The following is an 18011-nucleotide window of genomic DNA, read 5'->3' as shown; positions in this document are numbered from 1 at the left end:
CCCGAACGCGCTCCTGTCGACTCCGGAACTCCACCGGAGCGAGTGGCGGTAGCGGAGTCGACGGAGGAGCCGCGGACATCGATCCCGAGCGGTGAGGACGGGAGGTAAGTCGGGATAAGATACTTCGACTTCAGCTATGGTATTCCCGTAGCTGAAGTTGCGTATCTTACCTCGACACTGCCCCCCAGTGTGGACCAGGCCTAAGAGGTTACTTTTCAACTGCCCTCATTCTGCTACATGTAACTGAGGTTGAGCAGCTTCCTCTGTTTGTAGCAAAATGTTCTCAGAAGGCACAAAACTGCAGAAAGCTACTGCAACAATGGGAAAGGCAAGTTACAATGTACAGTACATCCATTCCAGGAGGAAAAGTGGTTTTAATAATGTGCATGGATATAGCAGATGCTTCTCTGTGTCTAACGCCCATGCTGGGGTAGGGGGCAGAGATATATACATTGTACTTCCTTTGAAAACTAACTACTTCCCTCCTCTTTCACTTTACCTTATAACTATGTTAATCTGGTTAGCTAGATCCTGTTCACAGATGTGTGCTCTAGTTATTTAAGAAGTCATTTGTGATCTCAAATTAGAAGCCACTAACAAGGAAATGATGGCTGGTCTCACAATAGCTTTGGTAAAAATTTCTTGAGACAACTGTCAAGTTCCAGTTTCCATGTCCTTTTTTTTAATCATCTTCCTCACAGATACAATATTAATTCCACCAGCTTCTGGAGCAGACAAGTCCTGCTGTTGAGGAAAGGTCTCAGAACAATGAAATAGATTCCTAGTCTGACTGAAGGGTTGATCTCATTGAGATGAGAGCAATGTGACAACAGCCTTTTCAGCAGGACATATCTAGTTTAGACTTTTGAGATCTGGGTTGCAATAGTGCAGTCCTATCTTTAGCCCTGACAACAGCCTTTTCAGCTGTGTCGCTGGTAGGCAGCTGGGGAAAGGTCCTGCACTCACCTGCCCGGCAGGAAGTGGAGCGCCATGACTGGGAGCTGGCAGAGTGGAGTGGGCTGGGGCCGGGCTGCTCCGCTTCTGCTGCCGCTGGTGAGTGTGGGTGGGGATCCTTTCCCCCAAGCCCCCTCCCCCAAGTGACATGGCTGGGGTCAGGGCGAGGAAAGCAGAACGGGCTGTTCCTGGCCCCGCACTAATCCCCTGGGCCACTCTGGGACTGCGGGGCCCCCAAAAGTGCCCTCCCACAGCTCTTGCCCCCTCAGATCCTGGGGTGAGCCCCTGACCACCCCTGAGACCCTCTGCCCCTTATCGAACCCCTCGGCCCCGGTCTGGCCCAACACCCTTAACACGGTGCTCAGAGCAGCATGTCAGAGCTTTACCGCGTTGTATGCGAACCCGCGTTCTATCAGGTCACGTTATATCAGGATAGAGGTGTATGAATATAAGAACAGCCATAGATGGTAAAAACAATGGTCCATCTAGCCCAGTATCCTGTCTTCCAACAGTGACCAATGGCAGGTGCTTCTGAGGGAATGAACAGAACAGGAAGTCACTGAATGATCCCCTGTCATCCAGTCCCAGCTTCTGGCAGTCAGAGGCTAAGGACACCCAGGGTTGCATCCCTGACCATCTTGACTAATAGCCATTGATATACCTGCCATCAATGAACTTATCTAATTCTTTTCTGAACCCCATTACAACATCCCCTAGCAATGAGTTCCACAAATTGACTGTACATTGTGTGAACTTCCTTTTATTTGTTTTAAACCTGCTACATATTAATTTCATTGGGTGACCCCATGTTCTTCTGCTATGCAAAGGAGTGAATAACACTTTCTTATTAACTTTCTCCACACTAGTCATGACTTTATAGATCTCTATAGAATCACCTCTTAGTCATCCCTTTTCCAATATGAAAAGTCCGAGTCTTTTTAATCTCTCCTCATAAGGAAGCTTTTCCATACCCCTAATAATTTTTGTTGCCCTTCTCTGTACCATTTACAATTCTAATATATCCTTTTTTGAAATGGGGTGACCAGAACTGAATGCAGTATTCAAGGTGTGGGTGTATCATGGATTTATATATTTTCTGTCTTATTATTTATTATTTATCCCTTGTCCAATGGTTCCTAACATTCTGTTTGCTTTTCTGACTGCTGCTGCATATTGAACAGTTGTTTTCAGAGAACTAACCACAATGCCTCCAAGATCTCTCTCTGGAGTGGTAACAGCTAGTTAGATCCTATCATTTTGTATGTATAGTTAGGATTATTGTTTCTAATGTGTCTTGCTTTGGGCAACAAAATGGCAGATGAAATTCAAAGTTGATAAATGCAGTCACCCAGTTTTGTGAGATCCCTTTGTAACTCTTTGCAGTCAGCTTTGGATTTAACTATTTTGAGAAATTTTGTATCATCTGAAAATTTTGCCACCTTACTGTTTTACCCCTTTTTTCCAGATCATTTATGAATATGATAAACTGTACTGCTCCCAGTACAGATTCCTGCGGGACACCTCTATTTACCTTTCTCCATTCTGAAAACTGACCATTTATTCCTAGTCTTTGTTTCCTATCTTTCAACCAGTTACAGATCCATGAGAGGACCTTCCTTCTTATCCCATGACTGCTTACTTTGTTAAGAGCCTTTGGTGAGAGACCTTGTCAAAGGCTTTCTGAAAGTCCAGATACACTATATCCCCTGAATCCCCTTGTCCACATATTTGTTGACCACCACTCAAAGAATTCTAATAGATTGGTAAGGCACGATTTCCCTTTACAAAAGTCATGTTGACACGTTCCCCCACAATTTGTGTTAATTACCCACCCCATGAAATATCTCCTTAGGCTATCACCAGTGGCTTTCCTGAGAAGCCAAGGTGTGATGCTGTATGCTTGAAATATGACAATGTATTTAATTAATATTACCACTGTTAGACAATTGTGACAAACTTGTACAAAATATATCATGTAAGGTATCAACAGAAAAGTTAAATATTTGCTAAAATAGTTATCTTGTTTCAATCCATGTATCATCACTATATCTGAAGTTATGAATATTGACTATGTAATCTATGTCTTACATGTATTGTTCCTGGGGTAACTTCCACAAGATTATTTACATCTGTTCTGGCCACACATTGTGAATGACTATTCAAGTTTTATGTCCCATTAAGGAACAGTTCACTCTAATCATGGGGCCAAAGAAGAAGCCTGTCCCACCTGATGAGCCTTCCTGTGGATGCCCCAGCCAAAATATGGGTAATGGCTGCCCCTGTGAGTCAGCAAGCCATGTAAGGGCATGTGACTTGCTCATGTGACCCTGGACTCCATCTTGTTTTCCACAAACTGTGCTGTGAGCTCTGTTTTGTGTCAGTACAATTCCAAGCACATGGTAGAGGATATAAAAAAAACCTTGAAACATCTCCATGTTGCTTCTTTCCTGCTTGGATTCTCTGGACTGTGGATTAACAACAAAGGGACCATATTTGAACTATGGACTGAGGACCATTGGAGTCCATTCCAATCTTTTGGAAGTTACCAGAGACTTTACAAGCCAGCAGTCTATAACATCACTGCTACAATCCTGGTATAAGAACATTGCCATTATTGTATGTACATGATCTATTAACCATTTTAACTCTCTTCTTCTTTTCTCTTTTAAATAAACCTTTAGATTTTTAGTTAGTAAAGCAGCGTGAGTTATACAATGACCTGGCTATGTGGCTAATCTCTTGAGATCAGAAGATCCCTTTATTTGATTAAATTGGTTTTCAGTAACCACTCACCATAAAGTCTAGTGTCTGGGTGGTGAAATAAGTGCTAGAATGTGTAAGGAGATTGCATTTTTAACTTCTTGTTAACAAGTGTGGTGACACAGAAATTTAATTTTGTCACTGGCTTGATATATCTTATGATCGAATAACTACCAGTGTGGGGTGAGTCTGCCATATTTCTCAGAAGTTTGTCCTGAATCTGGCATCTTTAGCTTCAACACACTAAGGCGCAGTGACACAAGGTAACAACCCTGGCTTTGTTGGCTATGTACCAAACATTGGCAGCAAAGGCTCTCTGAGAATTTAAAATCTGGTATATGGTTAGATGATTTTCTGAGTGATTTAGGCTCTTGAGATGGGATTTGTTACTAGCTTTTGTTAAAAATATAAGACCACATCTTAGCTTCTTAATATATTAAAGTGGAAATTGACATTGATATATGGTATCAGACATTAAAATGGATAGTAGTATTGTAAAATGTAGGAAGGTGCGGAGTATATTCTTGCCAACACTCAAACTCATTTTTTAAATTCTAACATGTTTAACTTTTAAAAGAAGGAGCTAAAGATAATTCAACAATAAGTATTCCACAGCCTCAAATCTTGCCATTCTTGTGTTGAAAAGTAACTATCAACTCTTTGCAGGAGTGAAATCTAATATTGACCTAAAGATGAAACATTCTGTTTGGTTTTAAAAAATGTGCAATTAACACAGACTGCAAAAGTCAGAGCTATTGCACAGCATAACAACTATCTCTTCTGTAGGGATCCACAGAGAAATAGTCAGTACAGTACTTTTTCTTGATTGCCTGAGAGATTTTTGAGGGTGTTTAATAAATTAAAGAACAGAGCTTTATTGACTATGGTGCTCAAGAACAGCATCTTAAAAGGGCAAATCTATAAAACATAGCTTTGTTTGAAAATAACATTGGGTTCCTACTGACTTAAGTATATTGTACCTTTACAGTAACATTTTTTGTACTGTCCTATTTGTTATAACTCTTTGCAAAGAAATCTAAAAAAGATTTCCAGACAGGCTTTCTTGCTTAGTGGCTTTATACATCCCAGGGTGTTTTTCTGAGGATCAAATTGTATACCCTCGAGTTCAATTAGATAAATGTTCTGTCCTTAACATTTAAATCTGAACACTGTGCGAAAACAAATATTGGTTACTGTGTGTATAGGCATAGGGCCTTACAGATAAAACCTTAAATATTTGAGGCTAAAATCTGGCACAGAAAATTGCAAGGGTGAAGTTAGATAAACCAGTTAATCCAAAATCTGTTTTGTTCTTCAAGGACCCAGTCCAGTAATTCACTTAAGCATATGCTTAGTTTTAAGCATGTTGACAATCCCATTGATTTTTCAGCTTGCTGCACCCAAGCCTAATTTATCCTTTTGAATCCTTCTACCACTCTCATCTTCATGCTTTCTCCCATTCTATCCATTATGCCCATCTTGTTTTTGTAATATAATCACTCCCTCTTCATTCAAATCCCTTTCTCAAAACACAATCCTTCCATTAAGCTTTCAGTAATGGTCAGTTGAACAAGGACATTTTATTTTTAAAAAGGAAAAACTGCATCATTTTGAGTTTGGAATTTATCAGGGTCTATATGTGTTTGAGTTTAAGCCCTGTGTGGCTAAGATTGTGCATCCTCTCTATGCTGTATGTCTCTGAGGCTATTAGTACAATTAATCAGTAATTATAAAGCTGTGTAGCCCATACCTTAATGTTACTTGAACATAGGTTTCATAAACTGACTTTAGAATAAGTTAAATTTTACAAGTCAACTTTTGTCCATATGTTTTGTAGGGAGAAAAATGACCCATATGTTGTAAGATTGTAGTCATAATACACATCTGTTCAATATGTTTCAGTTAAAGTGCCCCAAGTGGCACAGAGATCTGATCCATATCTATCTTTTTAAACAAAGTACATCTTCTGAGTGTTGCAAACACTGGAAAACAGGATATTCCACAGGACCAGAGCTGCAGAGGCAAAGACACAGGAAATTCCCTAGGCTCCATTTTCCTATTACCTTCCATTTTAGAGGATATATTTAGCTAAGCAGGATATTTATATTGTAATAACTATACTACATCAGGCAGAACTAGCCACAGTTCCTGCAATGGAAGTAAAATACAAATGCCACTAAAACATATAAGATGAAGGAAGTTGGAAAAGGACAGGGAAATGTTTAAATAAAAGTGAAATAAGTATGTACAGTTGAAATGTGGATTTAGCCCAAAGAAGCATTTTCCAAATGTTTTAGCAGTGTAGTTATTAAACAGGAAGAACACAAAGACAGGAGCACAATACTAGCCAGACATACACTGATTCGTGTTGTGCTTGTCAGAACTAATCAAATTAGTATGAACAGCCTGCTTGGATCTGATTATGTTCTGAATCATGAATTTGCCCTGTTCAAATAATGTGATGTTTTCTAGGCCCAACAGAAGCTAAATTAAGGACTTTGTTTGAGGGGAATAAAACCCACAAGAGAACTTATGAACCAAGCCGCTATTTTTAATTGGATGTGTCTGAAACAGAATAACAGTGACAGACTATCACTGAATAATTACAGCTTAGGATACCGGAGTGTAAGAATAGAGTTCATGAAAACAAATCATGCTTGTTTGCCTTAAAGGTGACTTGTCAAAATGTATTGTAGCACCAGGGGTCTCTAAGGGGATCAGGTGAGACCACACTGCCTAAATTAACTTTAATGTAGCCAGAGTCCACACACAGCATTGCCTGCCTCCCCTAGAACTATAAACAGGCTACTCTACTGCTGCAAAATATACTTTTGTTTCAATTTTTCCATTTCCCCCAGCATCTCTTTCAAACCCAGCTCAGCTAATGAGGGACAATATATCTGTGCCTTTAAAACAAAAAACAAAAACAAACAAACAAAAAAAGGCTAATTATGATGTGTGTGTGTGTATTGGTTAATTTGTTTATTTTCTTGGTTTGGTATTTTTGTTTTATCTTTTTATGTTTTTTCTTTTAGAAACCCCATATCTTGTTTTCTGTGGTTTTGCTGAGGTAGTACTTTGAAGACTGAAAAACCAGCAGATTTATTTCACCACAAGAAACAAGGACTCGAAGCACCTGAGCAAGTAAGAAGGAAAAGATTTTTATTCAGATCTTTAAAATTTTATGGGCCTGTGTCCCTGTTCTGGCTGATAGGCAGCTCATACTGCAAAAGAATGTGCACTTCCTGGAATTCTGACCACCAGGAAAAATAGTGCATGTGTGGCTGTAACTTCTGCAGCTGTGATTGTCAGTGGGAAAAAAGTATGTCATGTCTTGCTGACCTCCCTCCTCAGCCCATGTATGAGAAGAATCTACACAGTGGTACATAGAACATAGTTATGCATTTACAAATATGTCTCCATATGTACTATAGCAAAAGCACTAATTATATGAGAATTTCTCTTGCCTGTAAAGCAGTATGTATAGCATATACATGGAAGTGGGGCTCTACTTTCTGAGGGCTCAATCCTGAAAACACGTAAGGACGTGAGTAGCTTTGAATAGTTAATTGGAATCACATGAGTAGGTGTTTGCCAATCTGGCCCAAAGCCTTAATATACCCTTTGACTCCAATGCTCATTTGTGGCCTTTACTTAATTATTACAATATCCTACAATGAAAGTGAAGTTTAATAGGGTAGCAGGATTCATGTTAGCTGATGTTGAAACCCTTTAAGGAGACAGGAGGATAATTACTGCTAATGCAGTGTGGGAGTTATGGTTCATCAAACTTCACCCTTAACATATGGGAGGTGATGGTAGCCCTTTGAGAAGAGGAGGCTATGGGTCTGGGACACAGTCAAAGGAAACCAAACTTAGGGGCACCCAACCTAGGGAGAAGGTTTAGGCTGGGGAAGGTACCTAGATAGAAGGGTCAGGCTAGAGCTTGTATAATGTCATTTTTCAATTAACCTTTTGTTAATAACATTAAAATCAAGGAGTTGGTGACTTTTGACTATTTATGATGAATGAGTAGTTTGTGAGAGCTGGGTGGGATTCCATCCAGTTACTGGGTTATACTTGTCACAATTGAAGAAAAAAGACATTTTTTTCCTGTGGGACTTAAGCACCTCAGATATTGCTGCACTTATCATAAAACACCTGCAGAGTAGGGAAGTAGTATTGTCCCAATTTTATAGATAAAGAATTGAGGCACAGAGGTCAAGTGACTTGTCCAATCTCACAAAGGAAGTTTGGGGTGAAGGTGGGAACTAAACTCTGTTCTTCTGATTCCTATTCAAGTGTTATAACCACAGGACCAGGCTTGTCTAATGCTGAACAAGGTCCTTTTCTGTCATGATTCTCCATCCATGGTGGTTTTCTGGATTGTATGGCACACTTCTAAAGATTATAACATAAAGGTGTGCATTTTACCATGAATGATGTTGATGTTTCTTAGAATGGCCCTGTGAATAAATATGGTGGAAACCACCACATGAAATGTAACTTAAATCTTATTGCTTACTAGAATGTATCCTTTCCCAAATTTCTTCAGTGTGACTTTTCTACAGAGAAGTTTTACAGCAGAGATGCTTAAATTAGAGTGAATTCCAACTGCCAGGAATTTGATCATAAAAGGATGATGTATGTTCATGCTGATGCCATCGGTGATGAGATGTCATTTCAAAGGGATGAAAAAGCTCTTTCTTTTGAGGAAATCCCAAGAACCTCTGATAAATGAATATTTAAACAGAACCCTTGCCCTAAGCAAGGCTATCAAGTGTGAAATGAAAATTAGAAAGTCATTGGACATTGATTTGAATTAGCTCACAATGACCTGGTTTATGCTTTTGGCCTCTAGAAAAATTATTAGGACATAAAGATAGTCTTCTGGGAAGGACATTTGACTCTTAATGAGTGAGTCATCAAAACATGAGTAATAAAGGTCTTTGGTTATAAACATTTAGTCTCTGGGAAATGATCACTGTGTTAAGATGGCCTGTACAGTACTCACTGGCATGGAAAAGGGGCAAAGAGAGTCTGAAGAAGCTCTCTTATCTCAAGTAGGTGGTAGAGTTCATTACTTGGAAAGCTTGTATGGTTTGTGTAAGCCCAACACTTTTGCTATAAACAGAAGAGGGTTATAAAAGAGTTCACAGTGTCCTTCATGTACTACATCATAGATAAATTTAAGTTTCCTTGCCACTATACAAACTACCTGATGGACCAGATCATAGCAGAAATACCCATCCGTATCACAGCAAGGAAACATGGTAATATTCCACCCACAGAGTTTCTTCATTCTATGGTCACAAGGAGTAGATTTTTGCTCTCTCAGGAGAAGCAACCCATAGTCAAGCCTACAAACCACATGGATTCCCAGAGGTTTTCCAAATTTACAAAGTAATCTGTGCTGAGATCCTGTGCTTCCAGGATGCGAGTTACAGACACCTCTTGCAAAGTAGTAATGAAGCAACCTGACCAGTCTCCTTGTTTGTGCACAGTTATGCTGCTTCCCCATTGATAGTCCATTTCTCTTCCAAAAATTGAGACCTTTTTAACTACCAAAAATATGCTAGTGAACAGGAGCAGTAGGGACTACAGCTGGGTAATAAAGGCTCTGGGCTCCTTGCAGCTATGCTCCCGAGCTTCAGTGAAATACTCTGCCAGGAAATACCCAATTAGTGCCTGCATTTGGGACCCACTGTATGGAGGAAGCTATGCAGAAAAGTTCATATAATCTCTGTGTTAATTTTCCTATGGCTGTTCCACTGCATGCCTGGCAGGGTACACTATGCATGTCCCCTCTTCCTATCTCCTCTCCTGCTGTGGATCCATGCAGCCAGTAGAAAGCCCTTCATGTTATCTAGGAGAACTGCTGACTCGCAGGTAGCCACTTCCTCCCTCTTTTCAAGGAGAAGGGGAGAGCTGTATGCAGAGGATGCCATCCACACACAGATACTTAAGATGGAATTTTGAAAAGCAGTCAGCATTGGCCTAACTCTCCCATTGGTGTCAATAGAAGTTTCGCTATTGACTTTGGGATGGGTGTTTGGGCAGTACTGAGTCCTTTTGAAAATCCCACCTCCAGGGGACAGCCTGGTCTTATGTACCTTGTCCTGAAAACTAGATCTGGTCCAAACCCTTTCCATGATTTTTTTTCCATTGAAAAATGACCTTTTTTTCTAACTGGATAGTCATGAAAAATGATTCACCTTTTCCCTGACACTTTAATATTTTTAAAGTCATTGTCAAGAATGTTATCAAAACCATGTTTGAAGTACTTTATCAGCATATTATTTTAGCCTGGAAACAGAGCCTCAGCTGGGTGAATCATTCTCCATTCTCACCAGCTGAGGATCTGCCCTCAGGTTTTTGGTTAACAACAACAAAGGATTAGAAAATGTAATGAAAAATCAGAACCATTTGGAACCCCAGGAAATAGAACCAACTTTTAAAAATTTGGAATCATTTCTTTGTTTCTGACAACTCTGCTTCAAACTCATATTCACATGAATAATCCTTGGGGTTTTCTTAAGGATGGGGGGGGGAACCCTGAATCTAATAGCACCATAATTCCAGAGGCAAGTTTTCTAATTTGTGTTCCCATTTTCCTATAATGCCATCTTTTTTTAAATTACAATTGGCACTGGAGCATAGCCTTCACCTTTTGGTACAGACAAATGGTTTCAAGGAAAGAGGGTAAAGCATGAGAGAGAAGTGATATGTTCTGTTAAGCCTGTAATAATAGTTGAAGGGTTAATAGCATTACCAGTTGGGTTTATAACCTTTTATTTGAGAATATAATTATCTTGTTCTATGCATTCTTTAAACATTTGCATGAAGCCAACTTTGATATGAGTCAAGTATCAAAATTTTAGAATCTCATGGGCTGTCCCTTATGGAATAATCCTATGCAATTTAATAGAGGATATGGATTTTTTTAAAGAAATACCATATGATTCTACAGCAAAGACATAATTCACTATTAAATTCTACTGGGTGGTTTAAAATAAAAAAAGATCTATACAAAAGGTCATTGTTTTCTATTAAATTCTGTAAAAAGTTTCATTAAGGGCTTGAAGAACAAGTATTATATCTGACCTTGTCTATAAAGGGATGTTTTCTAGAGTTTTAATTTAAAAGCCAGGTCTACACTACTAACTTACATTGGTATAACTACATTGCTCAGGGGTGTGAAAAAATATACACCGTTAGTGGCATAGTTATACCAAACTGACCCCTGGTGTAAACAGCACAAACTGTCCCCCTCTCACAGAAGTGGATTAACTACATTGATGGGAGAAATTCTCCCATCCGTGTAGTAGCATCTTTGCTAAAGATTCACTGCAGCTTTTTAAGTGTAGACCTGCCCAAACAGCCTGGCTCCTGCCCCCTATCTTCCCTCTCCCACTTCCCGCCCCCCTCAAATCCCCTGACCCATCCAACCCCCCCAACTCTCCTTGTGCCCTGACCGCCCCCTCCCAGAACCCCCCCCAACACTCCTTGTGCCCTGACCGCCCCCTCCCAGAACCCCCCCATCCCTAACCACCACCCCCAGGACCTCACTCCTGATCCAACCCCCCCCACTCCCTGTCCCCTGACTGCCCCAACCCCTATCAACACCCCCATCCCTGGACAGGCCCCTGGAACGCCTATGCCTATCCAACCCCACCCTGTTCCCCGTCCCCTGACCGCTCCCCTCCAAAACCTCTGTCCCCTGTGACCCTATGCCCCTTATCCAACCCCCCCACTCTCCACCCCCTTACCAGGCCACTCAGAGCATCAGGAGCTCGCAGCCTGCACTGGCGAGGTGAGGCTGCGGGGGGGAGGAGACCGCAGGGGAGGGACCGGGGACGAGCCTCCCTGGCCAGGAGCTCAGGGGCTGGGCAGGACAGTCCCACAGGCCGGATGTGGCCCACAGGCCGTAGTTTGCCCATCTCTGATATGGAGACATCCAAAGCTGAGAAAGCTATCCAGCTACAGAAGACTGCTGTCACACCACCGGGGGAGGAGGATATGGCTCTGCCACAGGGAGGACACTGGTTGCTGGTTACTTCTGGCAGCAGGCAGCGCTCCATCTCTACTCCCAACCCAGCCACCCTGGTGATGGAAAACCATTATGCTGCCCTGGCAACAAGCAATGAGCAATCACCCCCCAAATGTGGAAGAGGAAAAGCCATGTACCCCCAAAGGGCCTGTAACCGAGACGTTATGGAGGGATATCTGTGTACTAATGCGAGAAGTATAGGGAATAAGTAGGAAGAACTCAAAATGCTAATAAACAAACACAACTATGACATAGTTGATATCACAGACTCTTGGTGGGATAATATGCATGACTGGAATATTGGTATAGAAGGGTACAGCTTGCTCAGGAAGGACAGTCAGGGAAAAAAGGGAGGAGGTATTGTCTTATGTAGTAAAAATGTATACACTTTGACTGAGGTTGACATGGAAATAGGGGACATACTTGTTGAAAGTCTCTGAGTAAGGATAAAAGGGATAAAAAACAAGGGTGATGTCATGGTAGGGGTCTACTACAGACCATTTAACCCAGAAGAAGAGGTGGATGAGGCTTTTTTTAAACAACTAACAAAATCATCCAAAGCACAGGACTTGGTGGTGATGGGAGACTTCAACTATTCATAGATCTGTTAGGAAAATAACACAGCAGGGCACAGATTATCCAACAAGTTCTTGGAATGTATTGGAGACATTTATTTTTTCAGAAAAGCTACTAGGGGAGAAGCTGTTCTAGATTTGATTTTGACAAATAAGGAGGAACTGGTTCAGAATTTGAAAGTGGAAGGCAGCTTGGGTGAAAGTGATCATGACATGGTAAAGTTTATGATTCTAAAGAGTGATAAGAGGGAGAAAAGCAAAATAAAGACAATGGATTTCAAGAAGGCAGACTTTAGCAAACTCAGGGAGTTGGTAGATAAGATCCCATGGGAAGAAAGTCTAAGGGGAAAAACAATTGAAGACAGTTGGCAGTTTTTCAAAGATACATTATTAAGGGCACAAGAGCAAACTAACCCACTGTGTAGGAAAGATAGTAAGTATAGCAAGAGACCACCTTGGCTTAACCAGGAGGTCTTCAATGACCTAAAAATAGGAAAAAAAGAGTCCTACAAAAAGTGGAAACTAGGTCAAATTACAAAGGATGAATATGAATAAATAGCACAAGTATATAGGGACAAAATTAGAAAGGCCAAAGCACAAAACAAAATCAAACTAGCTAGAGGCATAAAGGGTAACAAGAAAACATTCTACAAATACATTAGAAGCAAGAGGAAGAGCAAGGACAGGGAAGGCCCATTACTCAATGAGGGGGAAAACAATAACAGAAAATGTGGAAATGGCAGAGGTGCTTAATGACTTCTTTGTTTTGGTTTTCATTAAGAAGGTTGGTGGTGATTGGACATCTAACATTGTGAATGCCAGTGAAAATGAGGTAGGACCAGAGGCTAAAATAGGAAAAGAACAAGTTAAAAATTACTTAGACAAATTAGATATCTTCAAGTCTCCAGGGCCTGATGAAATGCATCCTAGAATCCTCCAGAAGCTGTCTGAGGAGATATCTGAGCCATTAGTGATTATCTTTGGAAAGTCATAGAAGACCAGAGAGATTTCAGAAGACTAGAAGGGCAAATATAGTGCCATCTATAAAAAGGGAAATAAGGACAACCCGAGGAATTACAAACAAGTCAGCTTAATTTCTATACCCAGAAAGGTGATGTAGCAAATAATTGAGCAATTAATTTGTAAACATCTAGAAGATAATAGGGTGATAAGTAACAGCATGGATTTGTCAAGATCAGGGGTTCTCGAACTGGGGTCAGGACCCCTCGGGGGCTGTGAGGTTATTACGTGGGGGGGTCATGAGCTGTCAGCCTCAACCCCAAACCCTGCTTTGCCTCCAGCATTTATAATGGTGTTAAATGTATTAAATGTTTTTAATGTATGGGGGGGAGGAGAGGTCACACTCAAAGGCTTGCTATGTGAAAGGGGTCACCAGTACAAAAGTTTGAAAACCACTGGTCAAGATCTAATCATATCAAACCAACCTGATAGCTTTCTTTGACAGGGTAAAAATCCTTGTGGATGGGGGAAAGCAGTAGATGTGGTATATCTTGACTTTAGTAAAGTTTTGATACTGTCTCGCATGACCTTCTCATACACAAAATAGATACAACCTATATGGAGCTACTATATAAGGTAGGTGCATAACTGGTTGGAAAACCAGTCCCGGAAAATAATTATCAGTGGTTCACAGTCATGCTGGAAGGGCATAACAAGTGGGGTCCCACAGGGATCCGTTCTAGGCCTGGTTCTGTTCAATATCTTCATCAATAATTTAGATAATGGCATAGAGAGTACACTTATAAAGTTAGCAGATGATACCAAGCTGGGAGGGGTTGCAAGTGCTTTGGAGGACAGGATTAAAATTCAAAATGATCTGGACAAATTGGAGAAATGGTCTGAAGTTGGGGGGAGGGATAGCTCAGTGGTTTGAGCACTGGCCTGCTAAACCTAGGGTTTTGAGTTCAATCCTTGAGGGGGCCATTTGGGGAACTGGGGTAAAAAGCTGGGGATTGGTCCTGCTTTGAGCAGGGGGTTGGACTAAATGACCTCCTAAGGTCCCTTCCAACCCTAATATTCTATGATTCTAAACAGGGTGAAATTCAATAAGGAAAAATGCAAAGTACTCCAATTAGAAAGGAACAATCAGTTGCACACATATACAATGGGAAATGATTGCCTAGGAAGGAGAACTGCGGAAAGGGATCTGGGGGTCATAGTGGATCACAAGCTAAATATGAGTCAACAATATAACACTGTTGTAAAAAAAAGTAAACATCATTCTAGGATGTATTAGCAGGAGTGTTGTAAGCAAGACATAAGTAATTCTTCAGCTCTACTCCATGCTGATTAGGCTAATTGGAGAAATTCCAGAAAGAGCAACAAAAATGATTAAAGGTCTAGAAAACATGACCTATGAGAGAAGATTGAAAAAATTGGGTTAGTTTAGTCTGGAGAAGAGAAGACAGAGAGGGGACATGATAACAGTTTAAAGTACATAAAAGGTTGTTACAAGGAGGAGGGAGAAAAATTGTTCTTCTTAATCTCTGAGGATAGGAAAAGAAGCAATGGGCTTACATTGTGGCAAGGGAGGTTTAGGTTGGACATTAGGAAAAACTTCCTAACTGTCAGGATGGTTAAACACTGAAATAAATTGCCTAGGGAGTTTGTGGAATCTCCATCATTGGAGATTTTTAAGAGCAGGTTAGACAAACACCTGTCAGGGATGGTCTAGATAATATGTAGTCCTGCCATGAATGCAGGGGATTATACTAGATGACCTTTCGAGGTCCCTTCCAGTCCTATGATTCTATGGTTAATACAGTGTTAAAGGACACATTTTCAGGCTGGTGCATGTGGGATCAGAAATAAAGTTTCACTTGACAATAGCCGCAGTGGGTGTACACTGAAAATCTGGTACATATCTGTAAGTACAAAGAAATTCAGAGTTATGACTTGCACACAATTCTCAAACAGCTCCTCTGAATGAATGATTCAATTATAAACATATATATCATTATTATTGCGGCATTGTATATGTTATGTGAAATCACCTACTCCTGTGATGGTCATGCCCTTAATGTTACTTTAAGTAATCTTTTGGTTTTTTAGTTGTACCATAACAAAGTCTGAAAAGACAGTGAAATGATGAGGATCAGTGTGGTTGAGTGCCCATTTTTGTGGGTCTTGTGTAGATGGGCAGAGGGCAAGTTGCAGAATGCCACCTTTTAGCCCATTGGAGAGGGAAAATGGATTGTTTATAAATAAGAGTGCAATAGTGAAAACTCTTACCCATGAGGGTAATGCAGATTTACACCATTATACTAAAGGGCCTTGTTTGGTTCACATCCTACTGATCTCTGGGTTTAGGCTCTGTTTGGATAGGCAAAAAAATGTTTTGTAAATCACGTTAGCCTGTGCTAGTGTTAACCCAGCTAACAGGTCTGAAGGTGTTTGCTATATGTGTTTTAGCCTAGTAGGGAGCACTTCAAGAGTGCTAGGTCTGTGTTTTAACAGGATTTTTCAGTCATGCTACATTAGCTCAGCTGAGCTAATATGACTGAAATACACACCCTTTGTGCTGGTCAAGACAGGGCCTCCCTGGTTTTTGAGGTATAGGAGATTAGTGAAAACACAAGTTTTTATTCTTTGTATTTAGTACATGATTCAACAAATTCCAGTTCTGTGGAGCCAAAAGTTTATGCAATCATTTTTTTATTGCAACCTTTCATTCTTACCTAAATCTGAGCCCCCCTTGAGATGTATAGAGTTGAGCCCTCTTTTAAGGTACAGTATATTTTGGTGTTTCAATTCTTTTCTGCTTGCAAGGCTAGACAGCATAGCTTTGTTTTTTATGAATAAACATGGGGAGGTGGGTGCGCCTGCAAGATGCTTGCTAAAGTACCTTCCAAGTGTCTTCTGGCTCACAGTAGCAAGTCAACTGTATAATTGGGCTGAACAGGTGCAGAAAACTGCAGGGACATGAGGAAACAGGTAGAAGGCATACAAATGTTGTAGGCATTTTGCCTAAAGGACACAAATCTGAACTAATAAACAATTCTAGAGAGACTCTGATAAGTTAAAATTTGCAGTACTTTATTTTAATAAAAAATTAAGCCTAGTTTATTTTTCACCGCTTATGCTGTTTCTTTAAGTTTGCATTTTTCTCATCCTTGGCATGACAATAGAGTAGCAAGTTTCACTTCTGTTTGTTAGTCAATTTCTAGTTAATTTCAGTTTGTTTCACCTCTTTTCCTTTGTATTTTACAAAATGATGGAAACCTTTTTCATTAGGTCTTTAGGTTTTGAGAAATTTTATTTTTTACAATATCTAAATTTAAGACAAAATTTTATCTTCATGATGCCCCTTTAATTACAGTCATTTCTGAAAGAAATATTCACAACAATATTTCCATAAAAGAACTGGAACTTGGGAAAAGGCATGCTGAAGCTTAGATTTCTGGGACTGTTTAAATATGACATTTCATTATCATTCATTGTAAGGGGTTTATGACTATTAAAGAAATTAGGACCCTCCTGAAGGCATTCATATACATATTTTATTCCTCTATTACAGCCTCATTAAGCACACTAACAGTAACATTTAAAAATACATTAGTTCAATGATCAAAAATGACATTTAAGAACCCACAAACAAAAGAGAAAAAAATTACTCTACTTAACCAAACTTCTCAGCAAATGCCTGAATAAATGCTGTAGAGACGTTGTGAAATAAGATTTGTGGGTTTATTGAGCGGAGGCATCAATGACCACATTCCAGAGAGCCTTCCACTGACAAGACCTTCTCCTGATCCCAATGTCTACTACGGATTGTTAGCTTGAGCATCCCAGGTGATCTTAGCTCCTAGGAGACAGGTGGTGTCTAATGTACACAGGACCAAATCATAAAAGGCATTTTGATTAAACTTTCTTTAGAAAGGTTTCTGAAGGAAGGAAGTGTACCCAGAATAACTAACAAGCTACTGGCTAAGGAACCCACCTCAGCTAGTTGAGGCCTAGGTTCAAGTGCCCATTCTGGCTAACTTGTGACTCCCACACCACTTTTCTGGTGTGGGTGGGCCTTTCTCACTGGTTATTTAAGGAATTTTTCAAAGAGTCTTACTTTCATTCTGCATCAGAACAAAATCGATTTTCATAATTGCCAGGGTATTTTTTAAAGCAGGATTGTTGTTTTCTAGCCAGACCTTGTTCTTTATTAGCATGAAACATCTGTAAGATATCAATCCTGCAAGAGGATCTGTGCATGGTTGTGTCTGCATGAATTAGCTTGCCGGATTGAAGCAGGCAGCTGTGTTCTCTACTTGGTGACAGAGTGAATCCAATGTTTGAGTGACAGATTCAATGGTAACTATTGAGAGAATCTCATCCAGTAGGAAAGGTCACAAACTACTTGGCAAGCAAAGATTTCCAGAACATTATTGGTCATTGCTGATGATCAGACAATCAATAGGACTACTACATTGTGAATCATGGTAACAAAAAATGGTTGTCCCTCTTTGACTACAAGTGCACATATAATCTTAGTTCACCAGCATCATCTTTGGGTATGTCTAAACTACGGGATTAGACCGATTTTACAGAAACCGTTTTTTAAAAACAGATTGTATAAAGTCGAGTGCACGCGGCCACACTAAGCACATTAATTCGGCGGTGTGCATCCATGTACCGAGGCTAGCGTCAATTTCCAGAGC

At 40.3% G+C, this 18011-nt stretch overlaps 1 long non-coding RNA gene across 1 annotated transcript in view; it reads left to right on the top strand.

Annotated features, from left to right (window-relative positions):
• Positions 1-3351: 3351 nt before the first annotated feature.
• Positions 3352-18011, top strand: part of LOC123378830 — a 61457-nt gene continuing 46797 nt past the window's right edge. Inside the window, exons 1-2 of the long non-coding RNA XR_006582752.1 lie at positions 3352-3570; positions 6750-6858. This is a non-coding gene — a long non-coding RNA (uncharacterized LOC123378830). The remainder of the gene's footprint in view (positions 3571-6749; positions 6859-18011) is intronic.

The sequence above is a fragment of the Mauremys mutica genome, chromosome 10 (genome assembly GCF_020497125.1).
Source record: "Mauremys mutica isolate MM-2020 ecotype Southern chromosome 10, ASM2049712v1, whole genome shotgun sequence".
In the NCBI taxonomy this organism is placed as follows: Eukaryota; Metazoa; Chordata; order Testudines; family Geoemydidae; genus Mauremys; species Mauremys mutica.
The sequence above is the reverse complement of the archived record's forward strand: the minus strand, read 5'-3'. Positions and strand labels throughout refer to the sequence as shown.